General features: G+C 40.5%; 2 long non-coding RNA genes across 7 annotated transcripts; one reads left to right on the forward strand and one right to left on the reverse strand.

Moving 5' to 3' along the window:
* Nucleotides 1-696: 696 nt before the first annotated feature.
* Nucleotides 697-7606, forward strand: LOC103721062. Of its 6 annotated transcripts, none has more exons than XR_005511633.1 (8): nucleotides 697-1026; nucleotides 1192-1443; nucleotides 1547-1862; nucleotides 4445-4556; nucleotides 6295-6421; nucleotides 6530-6918; nucleotides 7098-7307; nucleotides 7413-7606. It is a non-coding gene; the product is annotated as an uncharacterized LOC103721062 (long non-coding RNA). The 6 variants fall into 6 exon arrangements; XR_005511635.1 differs by lacking the exon at nucleotides 6295-6421 and having other exon boundaries at nucleotides 699-1026; nucleotides 6530-6750; nucleotides 6844-6918; XR_005511636.1 differs by lacking the exon at nucleotides 6295-6421 and having other exon boundaries at nucleotides 1539-1862.
* Nucleotides 7607-19878: 12272 nt separating this feature from the next.
* Nucleotides 19879-21777, reverse strand: LOC120110538. The gene is made up of 4 exons (XR_005511638.1): nucleotides 21709-21777; nucleotides 20878-21622; nucleotides 20351-20782; nucleotides 19879-20206 (listed from the first exon to the last, which is right to left on the reverse strand). It is a non-coding gene; the product is annotated as an uncharacterized LOC120110538 (long non-coding RNA).
* Nucleotides 21778-27673: the final 5896 nt, after the last annotated feature.

The raw sequence follows: 27673 nt of genomic DNA on the forward strand, positions 1-27673 counted from the left end.
GATAGTGTTTTAGAAAATGGAAGAAGAGGGGGGAGCTAGGTTTGTCATTAGGAGTTCGGATTCCAACTAGATTGTGGCAGGGGGTTGTCGACTTCATAACCCTTCTGTTTCATAGGCAGAGATAAGAGTAGCCTGGGAGGGTATTTCTATACTGGTCTGATCCTTGGGGCTAATTGGATTCATCTCGAAGGAGATTTGACGACTGTCATCTGGTGGATCCAGGGTTGTGCCAGGGTTGGCGACGGACATTCCTTACTGCACCATATTCGTGGCCTGTTGTGAGGTTGTCTCGACGCTTAGGTCATATATATATATATATATATATATATATATTAGAAGATAAATATGGCAGCCGATTGGGTGGTACTCTTCGCTGCCCAATATTCCAATAAGATCCATGTTACAAAAACAAAAACACCATCAGAAGAAAAAAAAGAAGCGGCCACTTCGCTTCGTTGCTTTTATTCTCTCCCTTTCTTTCTAGGTGGTGGCAGGCGGGTCATGTAGCTAGGGGTGGCAAAATATGATCCGACCCATGTTCGATCCGCCACAAATAGGTTCGGACAGGTTGACCCGTTTAACCTGTTTATTAATTGGGTCGGATACAAGTTTAAGATATATGATCCGTTTAACCTGTATAACCCGTTTAATAACCTATTTAATATATAGGTTGAGTTGGACAAGGGCCATAGCCCACAAAGACCTATCACCCATTTAAAATATTCTCCCCACGGGCCATTAGGGCACCGGTGCCCTCTTTTTTTTTTTTTGGTTCGACACTTCGACCTCTCCGGCCTAGTCCACCTCATCCCCCACCCTCGAGCCCGCCACCTCCGACCCCTCCGACGGTGCCGACGACCCCTCCTGCCTCCCTGACCACCTCTTCCGCCCCCGCAAGCCGGTCCCCTCCCTCCCCTCCCGCCGATTCATCGCCGAGCCGGTTGCCGCCGGCCGCTCCCATAGTCCCATGGCAGCGCCGCATCCTCCTCTGCGAGCTTCTCTACGGCCGGATCCGAAGACTGAGAGGTATGAAATCCTAACTCTAGATCTCCTCCAAGGATCCGGATCATCCCTTGGTCTGTGATCTTTGCGAAGCTATGGCGTCTGGGTTCCCGGCTATGATAACTCTAGTCCTTCCAAATTCCTATTCACCCTTTCCCCTCACTCCCCAATCCTTTTGTCTCTCTCTAGGGTTTTGCTCTCTCTCGCATCTCGGTGGAGGGCATGATGAGCAACGACAAGCAAGAAGACAGCCTCAATCTATCCGATCTCGGTTCCGCTCTCCCCACTACCACTCCCTATTTCCTTTCCCCTCCGCTATTTCCCTCGGATCTCTCTTTTTTTATTTCTTTTAATTTTTTGATCTCTGTTCCTCTTCCTGGTGTTTGTTGATGCGTAAATCTGAGTGCAGAGGACCAGGCCGGCCTTGTTAATGCTCTGAAGGTGGGGTTTTTTTTCTAAAAATTATTTTTTCGTACTTTGATCGGAACTTTCTTGCTTCTATTCTATCTTCGTCTTTGTTCTGATTTTGTGATTAGAAATCTAGGTTTTTTTGTTCTTGCTTCTGTTCTATCTCGCGGCCCTCCCCTCCGTCGCCAGCGCAACTACAAGGACATCCTCATGAACTTCGTGGTCGCCATGGCCATGGCTGCGGAGGGCAGGGTGGGGCCCGTCACCGTGCTGGTGGAGGGCAGGAGGGTCAGAGACTGTGGCGACCCTTGGAACAACGGAAGCAGCAGCAGCAGCAGCAGCGACGACCGTGATGGTGATGCAGTGAAAGAGCAAGAGAGGGAAAGAGAGATCACACGGGTGGGATTGAGCGCCAGAGGAGATCACAGAAAGAGGACCGGGTCGGTCTGAAGGTGGGTTTTTTTTTTCTGAAACTCATACTTTTGTACTTTGATCGAGGCTTTCTTGCTTCTGTTCTATCTTCGTCTTTATTCTGATTTTGTGATTAGAAATCTAGATTTTTTGTTTCATATTTTTTGGAAAAAAAATTGTAACTTGATGTGTTCTTGAAACTGAACAAGCTCTAGAGTCTATGTTTTTCTTCTCCCAAGGTTTCTTTTTGGTGCTTCTTCAATTTAGTTTGAGATATGAAGAAATTTTTAATTAAACCGATTAAACAGGTCGAGTCGAGTTGGGCTAAATAGGTTAAACAGGTCGGGTCAGATTGGGTAAATAGGTTACCTGTTTACTAAACAGGTTAAACGGGTCGGGTCGGATTACCTGTTTATTAAATAGTAAACAGGTCGGGTTCAGATTGTAATTCCTGATCTGTTTAATAAATAGATCGGGTTTAGATCTATGATTTTCTGATCCGATCTGAATCTGATCTAAGCTATTTCTGATCCGATCCGATTGCCACCCCTACATGTGGCCGCTGTCAGCAGCATCGCGTCGCCTTCGAGGTTTCTACCCCTCCCCTCCCTGCCCCAACCCAAGCGGTGGACTTCTTCCTTTCTCTCCAACTCCAAGCCCTTCCCGCCCTCCTCCTCCACGAGATCTCACGTGCCTCCTGCCCCTCTTTGGAGATTCGAACATGCGCGGAGGGATCGGGCCGTCGCCGCTTCAGGGACGGCGGGGGAGGACTTGGACGTGATCCCCGTGCAAAGCCCTAACTCGACAGACCAGCAGGACGGGGCTGTCGCCATGGCGGCGGGGAGAGAGCAGGAGGAGGAGGACGGCGGTGGGAGCAGCAGTCACAGCCAGTTCGCGGGATTCGCCTTGGAGAGCGAAGGGGTTGGTAGCGTGACCGCCGGCGGCGGCGGCGTTGGGGCCTTCTCCTGTTCTCCATCGTCTTCGTCTCTGGAAGAATGTGGTGGCTATGGCTGACGTTTCTTGATTTCTTAGGATTCCAAGTTTGGTTCTCCGATTGGCTGGTTTTGATTTCTTGGCTCTTGCTAGGTTTTTGTTCTTTGTCGCCAGATACCTTTGCTTGTGGAGTTGGTGCTTTGATACAAGTGCCCCACAATTATGTGCACTTAGTATTCACCATTGATTTAATTAGTTCGAGGTTTTACTTTCTTTCCTTCTTTGAAATTTATCAATTAATGAACCTTTACCAGTTCGATCTTTTTGGATCTTTTTGCTTATCCATCTGCCTTTCAATGTTTTTTTGATGATACCATCTGCCTTTCAATGAACACAAGGCTTGGATCAATTTTGCATCCTCATTGTTGATTGCCCATAGAAATCTTTCAAAATTGAGGATCTCAAAATCAGCCAAACCGACAATAGGCAGATGAATATCATAATCAAGACTGATAGCTGAGAGATTGTCTGGATTGGCTGCTTCCTTTTATCAATAAGAAAGTGAAAAAACAGAACGATTGATGAAAATAGTTCTAATAGGTATTCGAAGGTGCTGTGGGTGCACATGCATTTGGAGCATGCGCTCATATAGTCCTGTCAAGAAAAGCACAGGGCATGCAACCAAAGCGTGTGCGCGCGAGCCACTTGCTTGCTTGCATAACAGGGAAGCATGTTGCCGACTCAAGGGTGAGCTGGATTTATAGAAAGCTGTGTGTGCCAGCTGACCGTTTTTTAACCAGCCTAAGTTGATTTTGCGAAGCTGATCTTTTCTTATGTCCTGTTGTTTTACAAATACATGCCCAAGTGAATATTGGGAAATCTTTATATGCATGCTTTAAGGTTGACAAGGTTATGTGTCTAGCACATTGGCCACTAAAAACAGTGCCAGAGGATGCATTGCAACAGGATTCATGGTATTTGTATTGATGAGATGTTGAACTATACTAGACAGGATAATGTGAGCTCTGATTTAGCTTATACATCTATGTGCTACAATTTCAGCTTGAGGCCCTATAAGAGGAGCATCTTGTGTATGTGTGGAAGAGTATAGGAAAATTAAAAAGAGAGATTCCATTTTTGAAGTTTAAAGAATTTCTTGACATTTTTGGGATCCAAAAGTGTTGGCATTCTATACTTACTCAAAACTGGTGTTGCATTTCAGGAAAAATCATGTTCTTTTGTGTTTTTGCACATTATATCCAAAAATTTAACTAATATTTTGTAAGGCATTTGACAATATGTATAGAAAATCACAATGTAGCTAATTGTTTTGTCATTATGATGCCTATGGAACTAAATTTTGGAGCAATTACTCCAACTTAGTCCGGCTATTCCGGGTCCAGAATAAATATATAAAATTTTATTTTCCCCAAATAAGGAGCTTTCAGTTGTGAAATTACTTATTTATTTTCTTTCTTCTAGTTTTTGAGATATGTAGTGATGGTTTCTCTATAATTTTGTATTTGAAACATGTTTGATATGTTATGTTGTGGACATGCATGAGCAGCGTATGTTTAAAGCCAGCCTTGAACTGCTTATTTGTCATATCTCACCAAACTTGGGTGTTAAGCCCAGTTCTTCATAGTAATTGATAAATAGTGACTATTAAGTGATTTACTATTGATTTCAGGGTGGAAGCTTTGGCCGTTTGCTCGCCTGATTACTTATGGTGTTATACCAGTAGAACAAAGACTTTTTTGGGTGGACCGCGTGGAGCTGGTGTGAGTGGCCATATTATCCACGTACGCATCTCGCTACCCTGCTCAGCATAATGATTATAATTTTTTATTTTCTTGTTTTTGGTATTAATCCCTTAAACTGCTGATAAGGTATTTATTTTAAGACTAGGCATGGGATATTTTTCTTTACAGCAATTTATGTCCTTTCCTTTTTTTTTTTAGTTATTCAAATAAGAAATCTGAAGCCAGAAATTCAGAGGCAACATCAGAAATTCAGTGCTACCACGACAATTAACTTCAAAATCTCCGTTGCAATTAATTTTTTATCTTTTGTCAATTGTTCTATCCATAAGAGGGTTCACCATTTAAGAACATGGCTCTTCGTTTTAATGCACTCACTATATATATATATATATATATATATATATATATATATATATATATATATATATATATATAGAGAGAGAGAGAGAGAGAGAGAGAGAGAGAGAGAGAGAGGCAAGATGCTACCTTCCTACTATCATGAAATGAAGCTTATATACAAGTGATTATATACATGAGGCAGCAGTGATGTATTGGCTTGTTGTCCAAAGAAAAGGAGACATAGTATGTAATTAGAGTGAACTAAGGCATCATTGCTTCTTCTTTTGCTTCATGCTATTCTATGTTATATTATACTCATGACAACATCCAGTGCGCGGACGGACTCTAAGAAATTTGTGCTTAAAAAATTCTGATCCAATATCTTAGGAAATAGACAGGTCTAGGAGGCGGATTTATGAAAAATTGTTGGGACTCCCGCACCTAAGCACGGTGCGAGGGTAAGCGATGTGTGTGAGTGTGTGTACAATGGGATCTAGCTGGTTCGAGATTGGAACGAATAAACAAATATCACGGGGGGCGGGCACCATAGTACATCATATAAGGCGGAATTGTTTTTGGGTTTTTTGCATGAATACACTTCTAAATATGCAATTTTGCATGAATACCCTTCCAAAATTAATATTTGTATGTATACCCTCGTAAAACACTTGTTTTGCTATTCTACCTTTTTTATTTTTGTTTTTGCATATGTACCCATGCTATCTAACAACGCTAAAAAAATTAATGATTTCAAATTAAAATGACTAAAATATCCTTAATGGGTAGACATACAAATAGTTCACGATCCCGAAAGAAGATAGGGACAATAGTGTAATTTCAACTTTTTTTATTTTTAATTAATATAAATTTGATTTTTCGTAACTCCGTTAGAATAATCGTTATATTAGGGGCATTTGTATAATAACAGAGTTTGACGAGGGTATACATACAAATATTAATTTTGAAAAAGTATTCATGCAAAATCCGATATTTAGAAGGATATCTATGCAAAAAATCCTTCTTTTTTTGCCATATCTTCTCTTACACCCATCTTAAAAGGAAAATCCAAAAGTTATATAAAGATAGAACTTCTCCTACTAACGAAATCTGTCAATTCCATAACTTAAAAAAATAAAAAAGAGGAAAATTTCATGCTCCAATAGAGACTGTGCGCAAAGAAAGATAATTGCATCTTCTTTTTTCCTAAGTGATATATACTCATTAGCTTCCTGATATATATTGTAAGTTTCTTTGATACACACCAAGTAGTAACTTAATACATACTTCCAAGTATATCAATACATAGTTTTTAGAATATGGCTAGTCGATACCTCTAGGTAATGTATCTAATTTATTTCTAAGCTATGTGCATTTTGAACTAGTGCCTTGACATTTGTTTTCCAACCTTTCCAAAAAATGTTAAAAAAAAAACAAATAGGATTGATGTTTCTTCATACAAAACATGGAGAAGCTGCTTCTGAAACATCATGGTGGCATCCCCCGGTGGTTTCCCATTGCAACATCATGGAAGATGTCTTCAATGAAAGGGAGAAAATTTTCAAAATGTAGATCCTTCTTGCAACATTTTCTTTTCTTATTTATACATCTTTCTTTATATTTACTAGCTCAAACGGGTATTCTTCATTCATAATACCCGCCTGCTTCATCTACAGGGAAGAAACAACCTGTGGTGGTCACCATCTTCCACTTCCACTTTACCTTGAGGCCCTGCCGGCAATCTTCCAAGGGAAGCGTGAAGATATTCTTAAGCATAAGAGAGAAGATGGGTCCTTGTTCCATTCTCCATTTGCAACTGCTGGTGCCTTCATGATCACCGGAGATAGAGATTGCAAGGACTATTTGGAAGCCATGGTCCAAAGATGCGGGCATGGAGGTGTGTTTTAAAGTAGCAATAAATCCGAAAGATGGTATATACTTTGTCTCTACATGGAAGAGGGTGACTGGTTCAGTTTGGTATGTGGCACAGTTCCTCCCGCGTACCCTGTAGGCCAAAACCTCATAAAGCTGTATTTGATGGACCGTTTGATGCGCCTAGGATGTGGTGAACAATTTTTTTTCCTTTTTTTTTTTTTTTTTTGCTTTGGCGAGGGGGGGGGGGGGGGGGGGGGAGGTCAAACCTCGCCCGCGTAGCAGCCTCCACTGGCCCCCCCTTCTATCAGAGATGTTCGATGTGGGCAGACGGAATGGCCATCCTTTACTCATACTTTCTCCAACCTGTAGGTTGCCTCACATGTAAGTACCTCACCCCAGCGTCACCTCGGTATCGGTAAATCAGATGGCAACTCCAGCGGATAGACCGAGCGGGGGGCATCCGGTCTCCACATTTAATCGACGCCCGTGCGTTTCGAACTTGGGCCACTCCGGTAGAATTTTAGCCTCGTTCCAACCGTTCATCGGGCAAATAGAAGATGTGATGGATCATGTTTATTGGTAAGGTTACAATTTTAGCCTCTCTTCATGAAGATTTTTTAATTTTTAGATCATCTTATATCAACTTCACTTTCTTCTTTTTTTTGAATTTCTCCAACATATCAGAACCTTCCGGTGGATCTAGGCTTTGCTTCATCCTTGCCCGATCTAGGCTTTGCTCTAGGTAGGGTGAGGCTGGCTGGTTATGGTAGAGGCGGCGGCCAGGTTTGATTTTTTTTTTTTTTAGGATAGGGGTGTACCATTAGATACTCTTCTAAGCTTTATTGCAAATGTCGTCATCATTTCGGGTAGCTGGGAACCAGGGCCGGCTCGGGCCTTAGGCGACTTAGGCGGTCGCCTAAGGCCCCCGACCCACGGAAGGCCCCCATCCCACGGTCCCCACTGTATAGTTTTTTTTTTTTATTTAATCTGTAGCCTTCTGCCTTTTCCATCCGTCTCCAATAGCTAGAGTCGTAGTTGGGCACTGGCCTGGGCAGTGGGCCATCAGAAAGAAAGGGATTTGGTTGGCTTGATACACGCCTGAAGCCACTCTCATCTTTCATCCCTTCTCTTTTTTGGTTTTGGTCTTGGTTTTCCTTCCCTCACATTACTCCTGACCCAGCCGGGCCATCAGGAAGAAAGGGGGATTGGAAATGGACTTCTTGGAGGGTGGAGATTCTTTTAATTTTCTCCTCTCAGTTTCTTCTTCCCTCTTCCCTCTTGGGTGGTACAGAGAGAAAAGGAGGGAGGGGGTTCAATGGCTGCTGTGTGATGTTTCAGTCGCTGCTTGGGTACTCACTTGAAGGGGAGATGGTGGGATGGGACTTTTATTAATTAGATGGAGTGAATTTCCCATAATGCCCCTACTTTCTTTTATAGGGAGGCCTCTTTCTGGACAAATTCTTTTTTTTACCTTGGCCATGAAGTGCCATGGGATGACCTTTTCCTATTCTGCTCTTGCTTGACGGGGTAAACAGTATTGTCAAGCATTATCTCAGTTATTTAATCAGTTTCATGGCCCTTCTTTTAGGGTAATTATTTTTCTATGCTCCCATTGAAGAATTATATTAAATTAAAAAAATTTCTTGTCTATTTTTGTTAGATTCATGCATCTTCGTTGAAATAGTGTACTTAATAGCTATCTATTTTCATATCATTTTTTAAGTATTTTATATTTATTAAAAAAATTATTATTAAAAAAAGGCCTCATTTATTGGATTCGCCTTAGGCCCCCAAATGTATTGGGCCGCCCCTGCTGGGAACATGTGTTGGGTGGATCATTAAAGGTTTAACCATGTACATAGCATTGCTTCTCTTTCATAACAGTATGCCTGGTGTGACATTTTATCTTTCTTTTCTATTCCAAGCGGTCAAAGGAGAAAGGGCACATAAGAAACTATCAAGTAGCATTCGTTTATAATGATAAATGTGGTGGATTTTATTTTGACATCTTTTCAGAATATTCTTTTGTATGACCATTTTTCCTCCAACCAAAATGCAACATACAGTGGGTGAATCAAATAGAGCAAGAAAATGTAAGCATGCATGAAGAATCTTTATTTGCTGCTCTTTAAGTATGAAAAAGCTAAGTAACTAACAAATACGAAAGTTCCAATATAACAGACGCAGCACATAGTGATACAAGGCAAAACTTGTGTCAGGATATGTATATCTATTTTTTAAAAAAAATGCAACTTCAGCTCAACTGACCTGGTAGCAAATTCAATTCCGAAAACTAATACTTTTTTTTGAATGGCATATAAGTATTGGCCTTGATGAACAGCTTGGAGGTCCAGCTTGGATATTTTAAACTTGATAATTCAAATGACATACAGCAGAAGAATTCTCCTGATGTATTCCTCAGGAAAATACTTCAGATATTTCAAGTTTGGCGGTCAATGTTCACATTCGAAGTCCAATTCCAGTGAGCAGATACGTTTATTAAAGCATAAAAGTGGTCTTCGCATATTCGTTACTATGATCAATATCATGATTAAAAATAAAAAGTTTACACATCAGTGCATGTGAGCATGGATCTCAAGAAGTGGTTCAAAATCAGGAGAAAACAATAATTAGAAATTCCATGTTCTTTTAATTAGTTTAGAACTTATAAGTTCCAAGTGGTTGTTAAAATTCTCTAAAGATTTCAGATGGACCTTTAGAGTATTCAAGAATCCAAATTTCACATGAAGCAAATTTTAAAAAGTTCAATGTTACATTAGAGTAAGATTGAATCCTTTTAGAATCTCCATTGATAGTATCATCATGGCAGATCATTTGTTATCTTTCCACTTCATAAAACAGAGAGCAAGAGACAAGTGTTCCTCTCAAACAGAAAAGGTTCATAAAGCCCCATATAGTTTGATTTCTTAATAGACAAAATGTATACACCGCAGCAGCAGTGATGCAATGCAACCAGAGGACTATTCCTCAGCTGATAGGTCCATTCGACATGGAACATTATGATGAACACACCACGTCCATATAAATACATAGCTTCTTTGCGTAGCAATCCAGCAGTCTGATTGTAAACGATTAGTTTGGGGCACCTCAAGTTCACTAGGAAGTCCAGGGAAAATTTGCTGTTTTTATTATAATTTTCTTGCCGATCTGATGATAATTATAAGCTTTTTTATAATCTTATTGGTTAATTGGAATTTTAACTTGTCATCTGGCATTTTAATCAGGTAATCTTTTAGCTGGCTTTTTGATCAGCTATAAGAGATTACAGCAAGCAATTAGAATTCTTTAATTTGTGTCAGATTAGGAGTCTTATTTCTATTGGCATCTGCAGATGTCATAATTTAATAATATGATAAATCGGAAAAGTTCTAGTTTCATCAGGATTGGGGTCTTGATTTGGTTCCAACTTCTTAACATGCACTTCTAATGGGAGCAGCATTGAATACAAATATCAATAAAATTTTACAACACTTTCTCCCCTTCTCTCAAAGGTTTAACTCATGAAGTAATAGCATCTTTAAATCTAGGTGCAAAATCATACGTTCTTTCAGTAAATGGTGATATCCCCATCTAGTTATCATTTCATATTTTAATTAAAATTCTTATCAAAGTTACAGATTTTCTTGAATCCATTTCACTTCCATTCTAAAGCAATCTACATCCTAGATTCTTAATGATCACAACAAGAGCCATCTTCTGCAGTAGAAAGACCCTTGAACTGAAACTGCTTTATAGAATCTCTCTCAAACCTTAGGTAAGTCCACAAAATTCCAGCAAACCATATATAATCATTTAGCTAGAGAAACCAACTGGCTATTATTGTATCATGAAAACGTTGGTCCTATTTGGTCCAGCATTGTGATGTGAACCCAAAGAAAGAAAAATAATGACTGTACAACTGCAAAAACATAGATGAGTTAGGCTCCGTTCGACAGAGCTGTTTGTGGTAAAATTTTTGAAGTACAGTTTTTTTGAAGTAGGACTTTTTAAAATAGAACTTTTATAAAAAGCTATTTACTATTTGGTAACTATATTTCTAAAATGTTGTTAAACTTTAATTTGTATTTGGTAAACAAACTGAGAAAATATTTTTGGTATGACAAAATGATTATAAAAAATACTGTATAGTATTATACAACAGTGCATAATAAAATATAAAATGTATTAATGCAGAAATATAAAATATAGTATAATATTATTATAATGTAATAATATAATATTGTATACTATAGCATAATAATATAATATAATTTGATATTGTATAGCATAACATATTAATGTATTATGATATAATATAATATAATATGTATAGTATAATACAATATTAAATGTATACAATATTATAATTATTATCATTATATATTAATATTTTATTAATATAATATTTTTAGAAACTAATTTTTAGAAAAAATATAGAAGCACACAATTATACTTGCAAAAGTGAGACTCCAGATTTTTGTAATATAAAGAGATATTTTCTGTAATTATAATATTTTATCATGGGTATTTTGGTCCAAAAAGAAAAAAATTTATAAATCAAAACAGTTTTTTGATGCATGCTAAAAATGTTTTTCTGAGCTTTTTTTCAAGAAGCTATTTTAGCTTTCTGGCAAAACTAAAGCAGCTTTCTGATTTTTTTACTAAACACTCATATTCCATCCAACAGTACTTTTGGAGGATTAGAAAGTATTTTTTGATCAACTGAAAGCTCTACCAAATGGAGCCTTAGTGACACCACCTGTTGGACCAAATTTGGCCTTCTGAATGCTTCACAAAAAAGTAAAATGTGAGGGGCACACTTTCCAATTTAACCAAAAATTGAAAAGAGGTAGTGCTGCAGCGTAGCTAACATCAGGCCTATCTACATTCACGTTACATGGAGCCACTCTCCAATTTTGGCATGATGTTTTATTGGATTCAGTTTGGTTTCAGCATTCTGACACTTTTTTTTTTTTGGGGGGGGGGGGGGGGGGGGGGGGTGGTCATAGAAATTTTGTTTATCTAAATATTCTATTTTTCACCAATCGTGTGAGGGGTATCCATGTCTGCTTAAGTTGTATATGCCTATTGTATTACATGGCTCAACGGCCATTCCCTTATGAATTATGCATGCCAAGTCCGTCTCGCCACATCAACATCGAGAAACTTTCGTTATTCTTTCAACAAATTTATATAATCTATCTAGAGTTGAAAAAAGAAACAAAATGGCCCCCTCCTGCCAATACAAGGGTCTGTTATAATATTTTCCGGTGTTCTAATCTCTTGGATCGTCACTCTTTCACAAATCGCAGCCTGGCGGCCGGTACGGTGCGTGCGAGGATTTTTTTTCTTTTGGTGAATCGGATATATTACACTATGCATAGATAACATCTATAGAAATCATTCGACGATAGTTATTGGCAGAATGAAGCAGAGTATAGATAGGGTGGGCGACAACCACCTATTGATAAGAGATATTCGGATAATGATGAGTGGGGAGATGGCCGTTCAGGCAAAGCATGTATACTGCAAGGCCAATCGGCAGCAGATTGGATAGCCTCTTTCGCGGCTAATCATTTTGGGAAGACTTTTTGATTGGAGGAGAGAGATTTATCCGGTGCACTTTAGGATTAATTATCTTTTGATCTTTTTGATATTTTCGTATCCGCCATGTATGATATTAATAAAAAAAATATTAATAAAAATACATCTGTTTTCAGAGGAAAAAAAAATATTAAGAAAGAACATGCAGTTTTATAATATACTTTTACGGTAAATATAAGGTCATCAATTCTGAAATCACAGTTTCCAATAAATATTTAATAATAAGCACAGTAGGTTTTCACGAGCCTGGCCATTTCTCGGTCCCATCAGATTCACGACATTTGTTAATGCAGGGCAGATTCATTGTCCGCCACGATTACGAATTCTGGATTCTATCAAATCTGTGAGGATTGGATGTTTCCATGCGTGCAAATCATGATGCAGGCGGATGGCATGTATCTAATTCTCAGCATGTAGACACTTGGAGTGCTTAGCAATTGATGTGAGATGTCTCAGCTCCTGCACCTCAATTCCCTTTGGGTTGTTTGTCCATGAGGTACAGCTATACATCTGTCACGCCCCGAACCCAGCAACCGGGTTCGGTACGCGACCGACCGCATGGGCTCTAGAGCAGTGCCCTAAAGATCATGCAAGGCCTATGATTAACAAAAATTCCAATAAATCCACAATTAATCTAGTAATTCAAATAGAGCAGTCCGACATGTCCAAATAAACAAATTAGTTCAATTACAAGATCTTCAAATATTCATCGACATCAAAGAAGGACAAACAAACTAACAGCTAATGACTCTGATACTTGCACTCTGCGCCCATCCCATCCAAATCTAAGCATCCTGCAACTCTGATAAAAAGAAAGAAGAAAAGGGGATGAGCTTTACAGCCCAGTAAGAATCCCTACACATCCACACCAACACAATAATAATAAAAATCTGAAAACCACGACAAGTCAAAGCACATATCATGAAGTCATAAACCGGCTATCAAGCTCAAATAATCGATACAAGTATGTACATCAAACATCAATAAAAGTCCAGCCACACAAGAAATATATAGCATATGATAGCTCATAAACCTGTATTATAGTTTCAATGTCTTTTCTTCAACTTGATCCGGTTTAATTATCTTTCCGACTTTGGGTCAAATCTCGGTCACATTTCTCAACCTGTGGTGGGGCAACCAAATTATCACATTTTCAACCTGTGGCGGGGCCTGCACATTATAGTTCCACATTTCTAGCCTGTGATGGGGCCTGCCAAAGTATCACATTTTCAGCCTGTGGCGGGGTTTGCACATTATAGTTCTACATTTCTAGCCTGTGAGGGGGCCTATCAAAATACCACATTTTCAGCCTGTGACGGGGCCTGCCATAATAACAAGATAAACCCAAAGTTCCTTTTCATACAATCCAGTTTACTTCTACACATCAATTTTCTTTTATTTATTTCCGGCTATAAACTAACCACAGTCACGTTTCCAGCCCGTGACGGGGCAACCAATATCACATGGTTAGTTTAGAGCACCACATCCATCAGTCAAATTTTGCAGGTGTAGGTTATGCGCATGCATGCATCCATCATTATACCAATCACAAGCAAAGACGATCAAAATACAATTTAAATATAAAAACCATTTTGCTTTGTCTGGATCATAGCATATCAAACATATATATATAGTGCAAAATATTTATATCATGTAGGATTGGCGTACAAGGATTCTTACCTTTGTTAACTCAGACAGACTAATCACCCGCCCTCACGGCAATCTATAAATCCGGATACGCAGGACTCCGCCCAGCGTCCTCTCGTGCAATAGATTGTTCCCCTATAGAATCAAGTAATATTAAAATTTACTCAGGATAAATGATAACCCAGAACCCTCAAAACACTAATCTCCCTGGATCTAAGTTTAGAGAGAGAGCCCAAACTAGAAATAAACCGGAGAGGGAGAGAAATATAATAAGAGGAAGGGGACGGGAAGCCCCTTTCTCTTTCTCTCTTCTTCCTTCTTCCTTCTTCCCGACGGAAAGGGGAGGAGAGGGTTCGGCTGCAGGTGGCCCACGGCCGGCAACGCTCCATGGTCGTCGGTCTGTGGCGTGCCGGTGGTGCCACGCCCAGCGACGGCTGGCCGTGCCACGCCCTACGACGGCCGGCCGGCCGGAACGGAAGAGGAGAAGGCCGAACCGGCTCGGCTTCTCCATCATTCCGGAGGCTTTTCGGCCTCATTCCCAAAGAAGCAAGGGCCAAAAATGAAGAAGGAGGAGAAGAAGAAGATGCTCACCTTGCCTCCGGCGAGGTCCTCCCGACCGGATCGACAGCGATGGGCTGATCCCTTCCGCGGCAAGGTAAAACCCAATCCCTTTTTTTTTTTTGTGGAAGGGCCCTCGGTTGATGCCCTAGAAGGAGGAGGGAGGCGTTCCTCGCCCGATATGGGAGGATTAAATCACCCTCTAACTTCCCCTTCGATGGATTTGGGAGGGGGAGAAATTTGAAACAGGGGAGGGAGGCTATTCTGATCGGGATACTCCCTCCCCCCTTTCTTTCTTTGTATTGGGCCGCCTTATTCAGAGGCCGGCCCAATCCTAGGTGGATCTTCACATTCTCCCCCCTTAAAAAAAATTTCGTCCTCGAAATTGACATACCTGAGGTTTCAAAAAGCTGCGGATACTTGGCTTTCATCTCTTCTTCGAGCTCCCAAGTAGCCTTCCTTTCCGTATGATTATTCCATTGTACCTTCACAAAAGAAATGGTTCGATGTCGTAGTACCTGATCTTTTCTATCCACAATTCGTACCGGGAACTCCTCATAGGTCAAATCCTCCTGAAGATGTAATGGCTCATATGCTACCACATGACTCGGATCTGGGACATATTTCTTCAACATTGACACATGAAAAACATTGTGCACACCGGATAAAGCCGGTGGTAAAGCCAGTCGATACGCCACCTCCCCAACCTTGTCCAAAATCTCAAACAGCCCAACATACCTAGGGCTCAATTTGCCACGAACTCCAAATCTCATCACACCTTTTGTAGGTGACACTCTCAAGAAAACATGATCTCCAATTTGAAATTCCAGTTCTCTCCTTCTATTATCAGCATAACTCTTCTGGCGACTCTGAGCTATACGGAGTCGTTCTCTGATCACTTGCACCTTATCAACAGTCTGTTGTACTATTTTTGGGCCCAACAATTTTCTCTCGCCCACGTCATCCCAACAAATAGGAGATCGACATTTCCGGCCATACAACGCCTCAAAAGGGGCCATTTGAATACTTGCTTGAAAGCTATTATTGTAAGCAAACTCTACTAGTGATAAGTGGCCATCCCACGCTCCTCCTAGATCCATGACACAGGCTCTCAACATGTCTTCCAAGATCTGGATGGTTCTTTTTGACTGTCCATCGGTTTGGGGGTGGAAAGCTGTGCTAAAGCTCAATTTGGTTCCAAGAGCCTTATGAAGACTTTTCCAAAACTGTGATACAAATCTACTGTCTCTGTCTGACACAATGGTAACTGGGACCCCATGCAACTTCACAATATGCTCTATATATAAGCCTGCCAATCTCTTTAAGGAGAAACCAACTCTGAAAGGCAAAAAGTGTGCTGATTTGGTTAGCCGGTCAACAATTACCCACACGGCATCATTACCTCGTAGGGTTTTTGGCAAGCTAGTCACAAAGTCCATGGTGATATGCTCCCACTTCTATTGAGGAATAAGTAGAGACTGTAATGGTCCTGCAGGTCTTTGATGTTCTGCTTTTACCTGCTGACATACTAGACACTGAACTACAAATTGAGCAATATCCCTTTTCATACCACTCCACCAAAAATGTTTCTTTAAATTCTGATACATCTTTGTGCCTCCTAGATGCATTGTATAAGCCGAGCTATGAGCCTCCTCTAAAATTTCATTTCTTAATTCTGAGACTTTAGGGACGCACAATCTGCTACCGAATCTTAAGGAACCATCCTCATGCACATGGAATTCGCTTTGAACACCAGACTCTACTGTTCCCCTTACCCTCTGCAATTCTGAATCCTCTTTTTGAGATGACTTAATCCTTTCAATCAAGGTAGGCTGTACCATAAGATTAGCAAGTCGTACCTGAGGATCATGCAGTCGTACTTCAATCTCATATCTCTCTAGGTCCAACAAAATGTTTCTCTGTGTAGTGATCAAAGCCGCTAATTTACTTGAAGATTTCCTGCTTAGAGCATCGGCCACAACATTTGCTTTTCCCGGATGGTAATTAATAGTTAAGTCATAATCCTTTAATAGCTCTAGCCATCTCCTTTGCCTCAAATTCAGCTCCTTTTGAGTATAGATATACTTTAGGCTCTTGTGGTCCGTAAAAATTTCACAATGTTCACCATATAAATAGTGCCTCCATATTTTTAAAGCAAAGATCACAGCTGTTAACTCCAAATCATGAGTAGGGTAATTCAGCTCATTTGGTTTCAACTGTCTAGAAGCATAGGCTATCACCTTCTCATTCTGCATAAGAACACAGCCAAGACCTTTGTGTGATGCATCACTATAGATGCTGAAGCCTCCTGTTCCAGATGGAAGGGCCAATATCGGAGCTGTCACCATCGTCTTTTCAACTCCTGAAAACTCAGCTCACAATCCTCCTTCCATTCAAATTTTATTTGTTTTTGGGTTAGGCGAGATAAAGGCGTGGCAATACGAGAGAATCCCTCAACGAATCTCCGATAGTATCCCGCCATTTCCAAAAAGCTGCGCACTTCGGACACATTAGTAGGTCTACTCCAATCAACTACTGCCTCTACTTTCTTTGGGTCGACAGAGATGCCATCCTTGGAGATCACGTGCCCGAGAAAGGTGATACTGTTTAACCAGAACTCACATTTCTGCAACTTGCCATAAAGCTTGTTTTCTCTAAGAGTTTGTAATACTATCCTCAAATGCTCCTCATGCTCTTGTGAACTTTTTGAATAGACTAGAATGTCATCAATAAATACTACCACAAATTGATCCAGGTAGGGTTTGAACACCCGATTCATAAGATCCATAAAGGCCGCTGGTGCATTTGTTAACCCGAAGGGCATAACCAAAAACTCATAGTGTCCATATCTAGTTCTGAATGCTGTCTTCGGTATGTCTTCAGCCCTTATTCTCAACTGGTGATATCCGGAGCGTAGATCAAGTTTTGAGAAGATTTGTGCCCCTTGCAGCTGATCGAACAAATCATCAATTCTCGGTAAAGGGTATTTGTTCCGCACTGTTACTCCATTTATTTCTCGATAATCAATGCAAAGCCAAAAACTGCCATCTTTCTTTTTCACAAATAATACAGGGGCACCCCAAGGAGAAACACTAGGCCTGATGAAACCCTGATCCAACAGCTCCTGTAGTTGTTCCTTTAGCACTTTTAATTCAGCTGAGCCATCCGGTATGGGGCCTTAGAAATCGGTCCAGTGCCAGGAATCAAATCAATGGAGAATTCAACCTCTCTATCAGGGGGTAATCCTGGCAAATCCTCTGGAAAGATATCAGAAAATTCCCTCACAATAGGAATGTCCTCTGGTTTGAGTTCTTCCAGCTGGGTGCCCATTACCATGGCTAAGAATCCTTCATCACCTTTCCGAAGGAGTCGCTTGGCCTGTATGGCTGAAATTACTTTTGGCGGAGGTAACATTTTGTTGCCATTAAAAATAACCTCTGGCTGACCAGAAATTTGAAATTTTACTGTTTTCTCGAAGCAGTCAACAGTGGCATGATATGCTGCCAACCAGTCCATCCCAAGGATCATGTCGAAATCCTTCATCTCTAGGACTAGTAAATCTACTTTCATTTCTCTGCCTTCAATATTCAAGATGCAATCTTTGCAGACAGAGTTAACTAAGATTACATCTCCACTAGGGGTGGAAACACAAAGTTCAGTCTCTAATGGCATATATGTTATTGTATTATTTCTTCTAACAAAATCAACAGATACGAAGGAATGAGTAGCTCCAGGATCAATCAAAACATAGGCATTAGTGGATGAGACTTTAATCGTACCTGTCACCACAGTGTTAGAGGCATTGGCATCCTGTTGTGTAAGTGCATAGACTCGCCCCTGAGTTCTAGGCCTCTGTTGTCCTCCCCGTTGTTGTTCATTCTGAGATACCTGATTTGCTGGAGCTCCCGAAATAGGCTGAGACGTCTGTCGAGCCTGTTGCTCACTGCGATTAGGACAGGTGCTTACCTTGTGGCCCTGCTGGCCACACGAAAAGCAATTCCCATTGAACCAGTTGCACTCGCTCTGATAGTGGGGTCCGCCACATCTATAGCATCTCACAGTATCCTTGCGCTGAGTCTTATTATTCACAGTAGTTTGTTTCTTAGGCCTGAATTCAGTATTCCTGCCATACTTATTTTGTAGCTCAGCTTGTCTGTTTCTCTTTTTCAAAATTCTTTTCCTCTCTTCTTGAGTGTCATTCAAGCCCCTTTCAACTACCAAAGCTTTGTTAACCACATCCTTGTAGGAAGAAAGCTCGAAGGTAGACACCTGTTGTCTGATTCGGGCTCTAAGTCCACTTTCAAACTTCTCAGCTCGTTCTCTTTCATTCTCCTGTCCTGGGGCATACCTGGCCAGTTCCTCAAACTTTGCAGCATACTCTACGACTGTCATGTTCCCCTGCTCTAACCGGGTAAACTCTCGAAATTTCTGCCATCTCACACTTTGGGGAATATACTTGTCACGAAAAAGCTCCTTAAATTCTTTCCAAGTCAAGGATGTAGTGTTCTGTCCCATCTTTCATCTTTCCACATTCCACCAAATATCCGCTTCTCCCAGCAGCATAAATGTGGCAAAAGTAACCCTATCCTCATCAGGGCATCTCAGAGCATTGAAAACTTTTTCCATTTCATTCAGCCAAGTCTCGGCCTCTAAAGGGTCAGAAGTGCCTTTAAAAGCTGATGGTGCAAACTTTTTGAATTCTGCCAAACTGACATGATGCTCCTGCCGACTTGTAGCCCCCTGTAAATACTGTGGAGTCACCTGCTGCTGCTGATGTTGTATCTGTTGCTGCATAAATTGTTGCTGCTGTTTCATGAAGCGTTGTTGCATCTCTATCCACTACAAGAAAATACATATTCAGCGACTAAGATTCGAGTCGCCGAATAACCATATTTGGTCGCCGAAACCTTTTCGCGACTAGAATACTCTTCGTCGCCGAACCCTAGTCACTGAAAGGTTTTGGCGACCAATATTGTGTGGTCACCTAAGGTACACCAACAACGACCAACGTTTGGTTGCCGAAGCAACTTTTCAGCGACCAAATTTGTTGTCGCTAATTCCCACGCCGACCAAATAGTTGGTCGTGGAATGTTTGTCTTCCGCTACCAAAAATATGGTCACTGAATGTCTATCTTCCCCCACCAATAGTTTGGTCGTAGAATGTATTGGAATGCATTGGCAACAAACATTTTTTGGTGGCAGAAAGTATTAACCTGTATTTAATTAATAATTCAAATTATAAGCTTAATATTTATTTTTGGGCTCGTTCCAAATCCTGTACAACCAACACAGCCTATCCATTATCCATATTGCACAATACATTTGCTCATCCAAATAGAAGTATACACAATGTTGGAGAATCCATAATCATTCATTATAAATATCATCATCTATAAGTCTAAAGTCAAGCAAACCTATTAACCATTCATCAAAATGTTTCATCCATACAATATGTTAAGGTGATAATCATCACCAAACACATCAACATGTAAATTAAAAATCCCAAAATATCTGATCTTGCAATTTATCCAAACAACCATCATGTAGATAAAAATATGAATAAACAAAAAACTGATTTCTGCTTGTAGACAACTCCACCATGATCATCTGAACAAAAGCTATCCATGTACCAAAAACTAGATTCACATGCTCATAACTCCACCATGTATCTGAGAAAGCAAAAAAGAATACACAATCAATAACCACATGTGAAAAATAATAAACTAAAATTCAAGTATAAGTTCACAATGATATTTCGCTTGATTTGGTCCAAATCTCTAAATAACCTACGTAATATAAATGAGAATACATACCAACGAGTATTTGTGCCACCAGTTGATGACATGGCCCCATCATGATGGATAGACGACTTATGCGTTTGAGTCTTTTCCTTTAAGAACTCTGTCACCAAACTTGTAAGATGCAATTTGCTTCTGTTCTTCCTCTCGCTCTTTCTTTTTCTCCTCACGCTCTCTCCTCTCCTGTTCCAATTGCCTCCGCAGCTTCTCACGCTCCATCTCACGCTCCATCTTCATCTCCTCCATCTCAGCTTTAAGTTTCTGTAACTCCCCAACATGGTCTTGTGACACACGACTAGGTGTGGAAGAAGATGAAGAGGGCTTCAGCCCATCCCCAAATCCAAGAATGTATCTCTTCCTTTTTTCAAGTGCCTGCCTAGACATCTCCTCTGATGTTAATTGCACACCGGATTGGGAAGATTCTTCTCGCAAGCTCAACATCTTTGACTGTCAATGCAAAGGTAACAACAGAATTAAATGTATATATAATCTTGCAAAAGCATAAAGTGATTTAAATTATTATTGAAATTTTAGATACCTACATGTTTCACGGCACAAATAGGATCAATCCACTCTTTGTTCTTCTTGGTATGAGTTTTCTTATAGAATTCTGGAAATTCAAGGTTTTCAGAACCATTAAACTCGGGCTGCAAAGTGTAATTTAGATTAGCATATAGCCACTATATAATAAAAAAACTAGAATAACTGTCAGATCTACTTGCATAAATGATTCCAAAAATATACATGCAGCAAACTAGAATAAAAAATCTACTTGCAGCAAATTATCTATTTTACAATAGCCAAAACTATCCCATAGACTGTTTCACAGGCAATTCACTAAAAATATAGCCAGTACATACTCAAAAATATATTACCTGTATAGTCATTGTTGCAACAAATGACCGAGATCCTGAACAATGATTGTACTCAAGCTTTTTCCTATTCTTTTTGCCAGCTTTTGATCTCACCTTCAAAAAAAATACAAATTAAAAATCTAAAGAAAACATTATGATCAAATATTTTACTTATAAACTCTGAAGCACTAAATATGTAAGTTACCTTGTGTTCTTTGCTTTTCCATACATCGTCAATTAAGTGGCGCCAATCCTCTTGAGTCACATGTTCGTATGGATGACTATAAGGATCCACATGTAAGACGTTCTTAACATGTTTGTAATGCAATTTCATATTGTGCCTCCAATTTCTGTGAATATTGTAGCATTTTCTGTGGACAGCTTGCTGAGCTACTAGATTGCCATGATAATCATCCGAGATTTTGAACTTGTCCTAAAAACATAAGTAAAATCATTATGTAGTATGATCAATGCAACTATTACAAGTATGTAAAAAAATATTATGCAATAAATAATTACAAGGACAGATTGTATGATAGCAGATTGAGTAGCCTCGTCTACATGCCGCCACGTCGGTATGCCCTTAATTAGACTCATTCTCCTAATATACACCCCCAACAGACTGGCTACCTTTGGGGCATTAATACCACATAAAGCATTCCACTCATCAAGTACTGGAACAGAAAGCTTTTCTCCGCCATTCTGGGCAATGAGCTTATCAATTCCTTTCCCAACTGTCTTACCCCGCACGCGCTTTGATGATGAACCTGCTAAAATAGTTAAATACTTTAGGCCATAAGACAAACCTGCTAATGATAGATAAAGAGAACGCAAAAAAAACACAAAATCACTGAAATGCCATCATTTTACCAAGAGTATCTTAGCAATAACAAGATTCAGAAAGATGAGTTTTCTCACCCACGCTGTTGGCAATAATAGGTGGATTTGAAAGCTCGTGGGTTTGCTGGGTAGAAAAGGTGGGGAGCAAAGTAGGTTGGGCAGCCATCACGGGCACAAGTTCAGCATCTCCAGAAGAATTCAGTTCTTCATTATCAGATGGCAGATACTCTTCATCATCATCGTCATTGCTAATCTTGTTCGGTCCTTCATTACCATTCTGATTTGAACCAAACAATGCCTTGGACATACCCGGTATGCCAAGAGCCTCTAATCTCATTGAGTTCATTTCAATCCGTTTTTGCCTTTGCCTTTCGTATCCCGTCAGCTTCTGGGACAAGCACCCAGGCTTCACAAATTTTTTACCTACTTTGTGCATCTTTCATAATAAAAATCAGATAGATACAATATTACATTCAGCCATAAAGAAATATGGAGTAAAAAGTACATCACACTCTCCATAAAAAATAGAAGCATGTAAGATAAAAATGGATGATTTTCATTAACATATAAAACAGAAGCATGTAAGATAAAAATGGATGATTTTCATTAACATATAAAACAGAAGCATGTAAGATAAAAATGTTCAACTTTGCTATAGATAGATCATTAGAGAAATATATCATAGCTTTAAATCTACGAGTGTATCACTGTCACTATCAATGTCTTCTTCTTCATCGCTAGGCTCCTCCATTACTTCATCGACACTCCCCCCGGCTTGATCTCGCCCACGGCACTACAAAATGACCTCCTCTTGAATAATTTCAGCATCAATATCATATCTGCGCAAATCCATTATGGTTGGCTCTTCAATGAAAATTGGTTCAACGTCATTGGTTTCATCTTGTTGGAATGCATGATTGAGAACAATGGTTTCTTCAACATCATTGGGTTCTAAATCACTCATCTGTGGCACATCCCATATACCTCGATGCTTGAATCTTTGGACAACTTTCCAATTGCCACGTCTCTCTGCAGTGTCATTAATATAGAATACTTGCTGCACTTGACTCGGTAGTACAAAAGAATCATCTTTGTACCACCGACTTCTTGTATCAATGCTAGTGCAATGCGCATCAATGCAGAAAGTTTTTTTACTTCCAGTGTTGAACCATTCGCATTGGAACAAAACGACTTGTTGTCCGAACATATATGTTAATTCCCAAACTTTGCACAAGTAACCGTAGAAGTCAATCGGTTGCCCTTCGTGGTCCCCTTCAACAACTAACCCACTATTCTGGCTTTTACGGCGGTTGTCACGTTCGATGGTATGGAATCGGACACCGTTACAAAAGCACCCTGAATATATGTTGACTATCGGACGAGGACCGTTGGCCAATGACCATAATTCATCAGTAGCTTCCAGTGATCGCTGGTTTCGAAGTTGAGTCATCTATAACAAAAAAGTGACATAATATGTTACTTCACTTTCAAATGCAAGGATAACGGTCGTACATGTTAATTAATTTTGCTTACGCGATCTTTGAACCACTTGGGAAATTCTTTACGTTGTCTGTTTGTGATGTCAACTTCACTCTCACCTTGTATGTAGTTCTTGTGTTCCCTATTTGACATTCCGTAACGTATAAGTAACATATAAGTCTAAGACAACTAAATATACAATAGTTGAACCTTAATAAGCAAGTTAAAAAAACATACTCTCGATATTGATCCACTTCTAAACTATTGTATAAGACAAACCATTCAGCCATCTCAAGTTCATTGACCGGCACATCAGGTCCCCTTCGGATTAACCCAAATGGTCGGGCACTTTGAGTAAAGACTGCTAACCCCGTGCCACGATCACCACCGTCATCATTCCTTTCTTCTCTGTTAAACACTGTTTCGATTCCATTGAGGTACATTGAGCAAAATGTTGTACTCTCTTTAGAAATATAAGCCTCAGCGATAGAACCTTCTGGGTGAGCTCGGTTGGCAACAAATCCTTTTAGAACTCCGAGTAACCTACGATAAATAATAGCTCAATGTTAATAGAAAAATTCTTACATGTACAATAATATATATGATTACTATTCCTACTATACGGTTGCAAATAATTACCTTTCAATTGGATACATCCATCGATATTGCACTGGCCCTCCAAGAATAGCCTCGCGAGGCAAGTGAATAGCTAGATGAACCATGACATCAAAGAAGGCAGGAGAGAAAATCTTCTCAAGCTTGCAAAGAATAAGAACAATTTGGTCCTCTAATTTTTTCAAATCAGCTTTTTTTAATGCCTTGGAGCACAATTGCTCAAAGAAATTGCCTAACTGAAATAATGCAGTATTAAGTTCTTTGTTGAGGTACCCACGCATTCCAACTGGAAGAAGGCGTTGCAAAAGAATATGATAGTCATGACTTTTCAGACCCGATAATTTACCACCTTGAGTACTTACACAGCTAGATATGTTTGCCGCATAGCCATCTGGAAACTTAATCGATTTTAAAAAATCACAAAACCCTTGTCTCTCTTGCAGGGACAATGTGTACAATGCTGGAGGCTTCTCATAAGATCCGTTTGCCCGCTTTTTTAGGTGTAACTCCTTCCGTATACCCATATCTGCCAAATCCATGCGTGCTTTTTCTGTATCCTTGCATTTTCCATCTACGCCCAGTAATGTCCCAACAATATTTTCTGCAATGTTCTTTTCTATATGCATGACATCCAAGTTGTGACGCAGCTTGAGTGTTTTCCAATAAGGGAGATCAAACAAAATGCTTTTCTTGGCCCAAATCGTGTCAGCATCTTTGCCCCTTTTTCTTTTCTTATTAATGCTTGGATGCTTGCCCAACGGCTTCTATGTTCCTGAATTAATTTGCTCCAAGATCTCTTCTCCCGTGAACTCTCGTGGCCTTGACCTGTCCTCACTTTTACCATTAAAGAGCTTGCTCTTTCGCCATATGTGGTTCTCAGGCAAGAAACGCCTCGCACCCATATAGCCAATCTTACTCCTCAAACGTTCTGATGAAGCATCTTCGTTACAAATGGGACAAGCCAAATAACCTTATGTTGGCCATCCAGACATGTTACCATATGCAGGAAAGTCATTAATGGTCCACATGAGAGCAGCACGCATTCTAAATGTACTTCCACTAGAGGCATCATAAGTTTGCACGCCATCCTTCCAAAGCTCTTTCAACTCATCAATTAATGGCCTCAAGTAAACATCTATTTCTTTACCGGGAGCCGTTTTTCCGGGAATAAGCAATGACAGCATACAAAATTGCTCTTTCATACACTTCCAAGGTGGAAGATTATAAGGCATCACGATAACGGGCCATATACTGTACGATGTGCTCATATTTCCAAAAGGATTGAAACCATCGGTGGCTAGCCCTAACCTCACATTCCGCGGATCCTTGGAAAACTCAGGATGTTGCCGATCAAAGTTCTTCCATTCCTCCCCATCAGCCGGATGTCTTAATGTTTCGTCATCCACTCGCTTTTCCTTGTGCCATCTCATATCTACAGCTATTTTCAGAGACAAAAATAAGCGCTTCAATCTCGGTGTCAGGAAAAAGTACCGCAAAATTTTATGAGGAATCTTCTTACCGTTACCATCATTCAGCTTATATCTAGGCTCATCACATATAGGGCATTTCTCCATGTTCGCATTCTCCTTCCAAAAAAGAACACAATCATATTTGCATGCATGAATTAGCACATATCCCAAACCCAAATCTCGTAAAAATTTCTTGACTTCATAAAGGGTTCATGGAACAGACTTATCACACTCCGGTAGAATTTCCTTGTATACCTTCATGTTCATGTCAAAAGAGAAATTGCTCCACTGGTTGTACACCTTAATATGAAGCATCTTAATAACGAATGATAATACTGTAAAAGTTTTGCAACCAGAATAAATGGGTTGTTGAGCATCATCGAACAACTTATCAAAATTCTGCGCATCCTCCCTCCCCAAGTTATTAGGCAATTCGTCAATATCGTCATTCATGAAAGCGCCCATGCAAACATCTTCCAGCATATTAGACAATTCTTCCCTATCATCGGTGCCATCCCCAGCCATTCTATCCTCAACACCTCCACCATTGTCACAGTTAGCATTATTTGAAACACAAGATTGATGCACGTGAACCGATTCTCCATGTTGCACCCAAGTCTTGTAAGAAGGCGAGATTCCTTTTAACATTAAATGAATCTTGACAACTTGAATGCTTTGTTTTTTGTCATTCATGCACTCGACACAAGGACACCAAATATCATTTGCTGAGCCTAAATTTGCTACCACAAATTCAATAAAGGACTTCACCCCTTCTCTATACTCTTTACTCTTCATTCTATTTTTTATTGTCATCCTCTTGTCCATTTTAACTGACCTACAAAGTACTTCATCAAGTTAGATTGATTAGTTTATAGATTTATTTTTGTATCCTGCAAAAAAAAAAGTTGCAGCAGAAAACCAGAGATGGCCCAATACATTTGGAGGCCTAAGACAAATTCAGTGAATGAGACATTTTCTTTTTTTTATTATTATAATAATAATAAATTTTAATAAGTACAAAATAGTTAAAAAATTGATATGAAAATAGATAGCTGTCAAGTATACTATTTCAACAAAGATGCATGAATCTAACAAAGATAAAGAAGCCTCTTCAGTTTAATATAATTCTTGAATAGGAGCATGAAAATATATTTAGTTTAAAAAAAATTCCATCTCCCATCTCCCATCTCCCCTTCGATACCACAGCACGGCAACCATTCAACCCAAATAGAAATGGGAAGAAAAAATTAAAAAAATCTCCACCCTCTAAGAAGTCCATCTCCAATCCCCCTATCTTTCTTCCCGATGGCCCAGCTGGATCGGAGTAACGTGAGGGAAGGAAAACCAAGACCAAAACATCGACACTCCCCTATCTTTCTCCCCTCTGTTTCTCTCCACCCAAAACAAAACCACCGTCCCCAAATCCCTCCTCGCTCTCTCTCCCTGCCGGACCGTGAAAAGGACCTCGCCCCAAATCTCCTCCCCGGTGGCGGCGGCGGCGGCGAAGGAGGAGAAGCCCTCCGCGGTGGATGCGGCGGCGGCGAAGGAGGAGAAGCCCTCGTCGGTTTCTTCTTCTCTCGCCTCGCCTCCAAATTCCCCGGTGGCGGCGGCGGCGGCGAAGGAGGAGAACCCCCGAGGACCCCCGGCCACCGCTCCCTCTCCCTCTCCCTCTCCCTCCCGGCCTCTGCTAAATAAAAGGGTTTCTTCTTCTCCCGGCTCGCCTCCACTGGTTCCCAACGACCCCCGGCCACCTCTCCCTCTCCCTCTCCCTCCCGGCCTCTGTTTCTCTCCCAGCTTATCAAATCCTCTCCCGGCTGGCCTCCTAATTTCCCGACGACCTCCGGCCACCTCTCCCTCTCCCTCTCCCTCCCGGCCTCTGCTAAATTAAAATCGAGAAGAGAACGTACCTTGGGACGCCGACGTCGAAGGGACGACCGAACGGGCGAACCGGCGATGCCGACGTGCAGACGTGCGGGTGAAGGCAGGGTGAAGGCGGGGTGAAGGCAAGATGAAGGCGACGTGCGGGTGAAAAGGAGAAGAATAGGGAATTAGGTTTTTTTTATTTGGTTTCCCTGCATTCA

This window comes from Phoenix dactylifera, chromosome 4 (assembly GCF_009389715.1).
Source record: "Phoenix dactylifera cultivar Barhee BC4 chromosome 4, palm_55x_up_171113_PBpolish2nd_filt_p, whole genome shotgun sequence".
NCBI classification, from domain to species: Eukaryota; Viridiplantae; Streptophyta; class Magnoliopsida; order Arecales; family Arecaceae; genus Phoenix; species Phoenix dactylifera.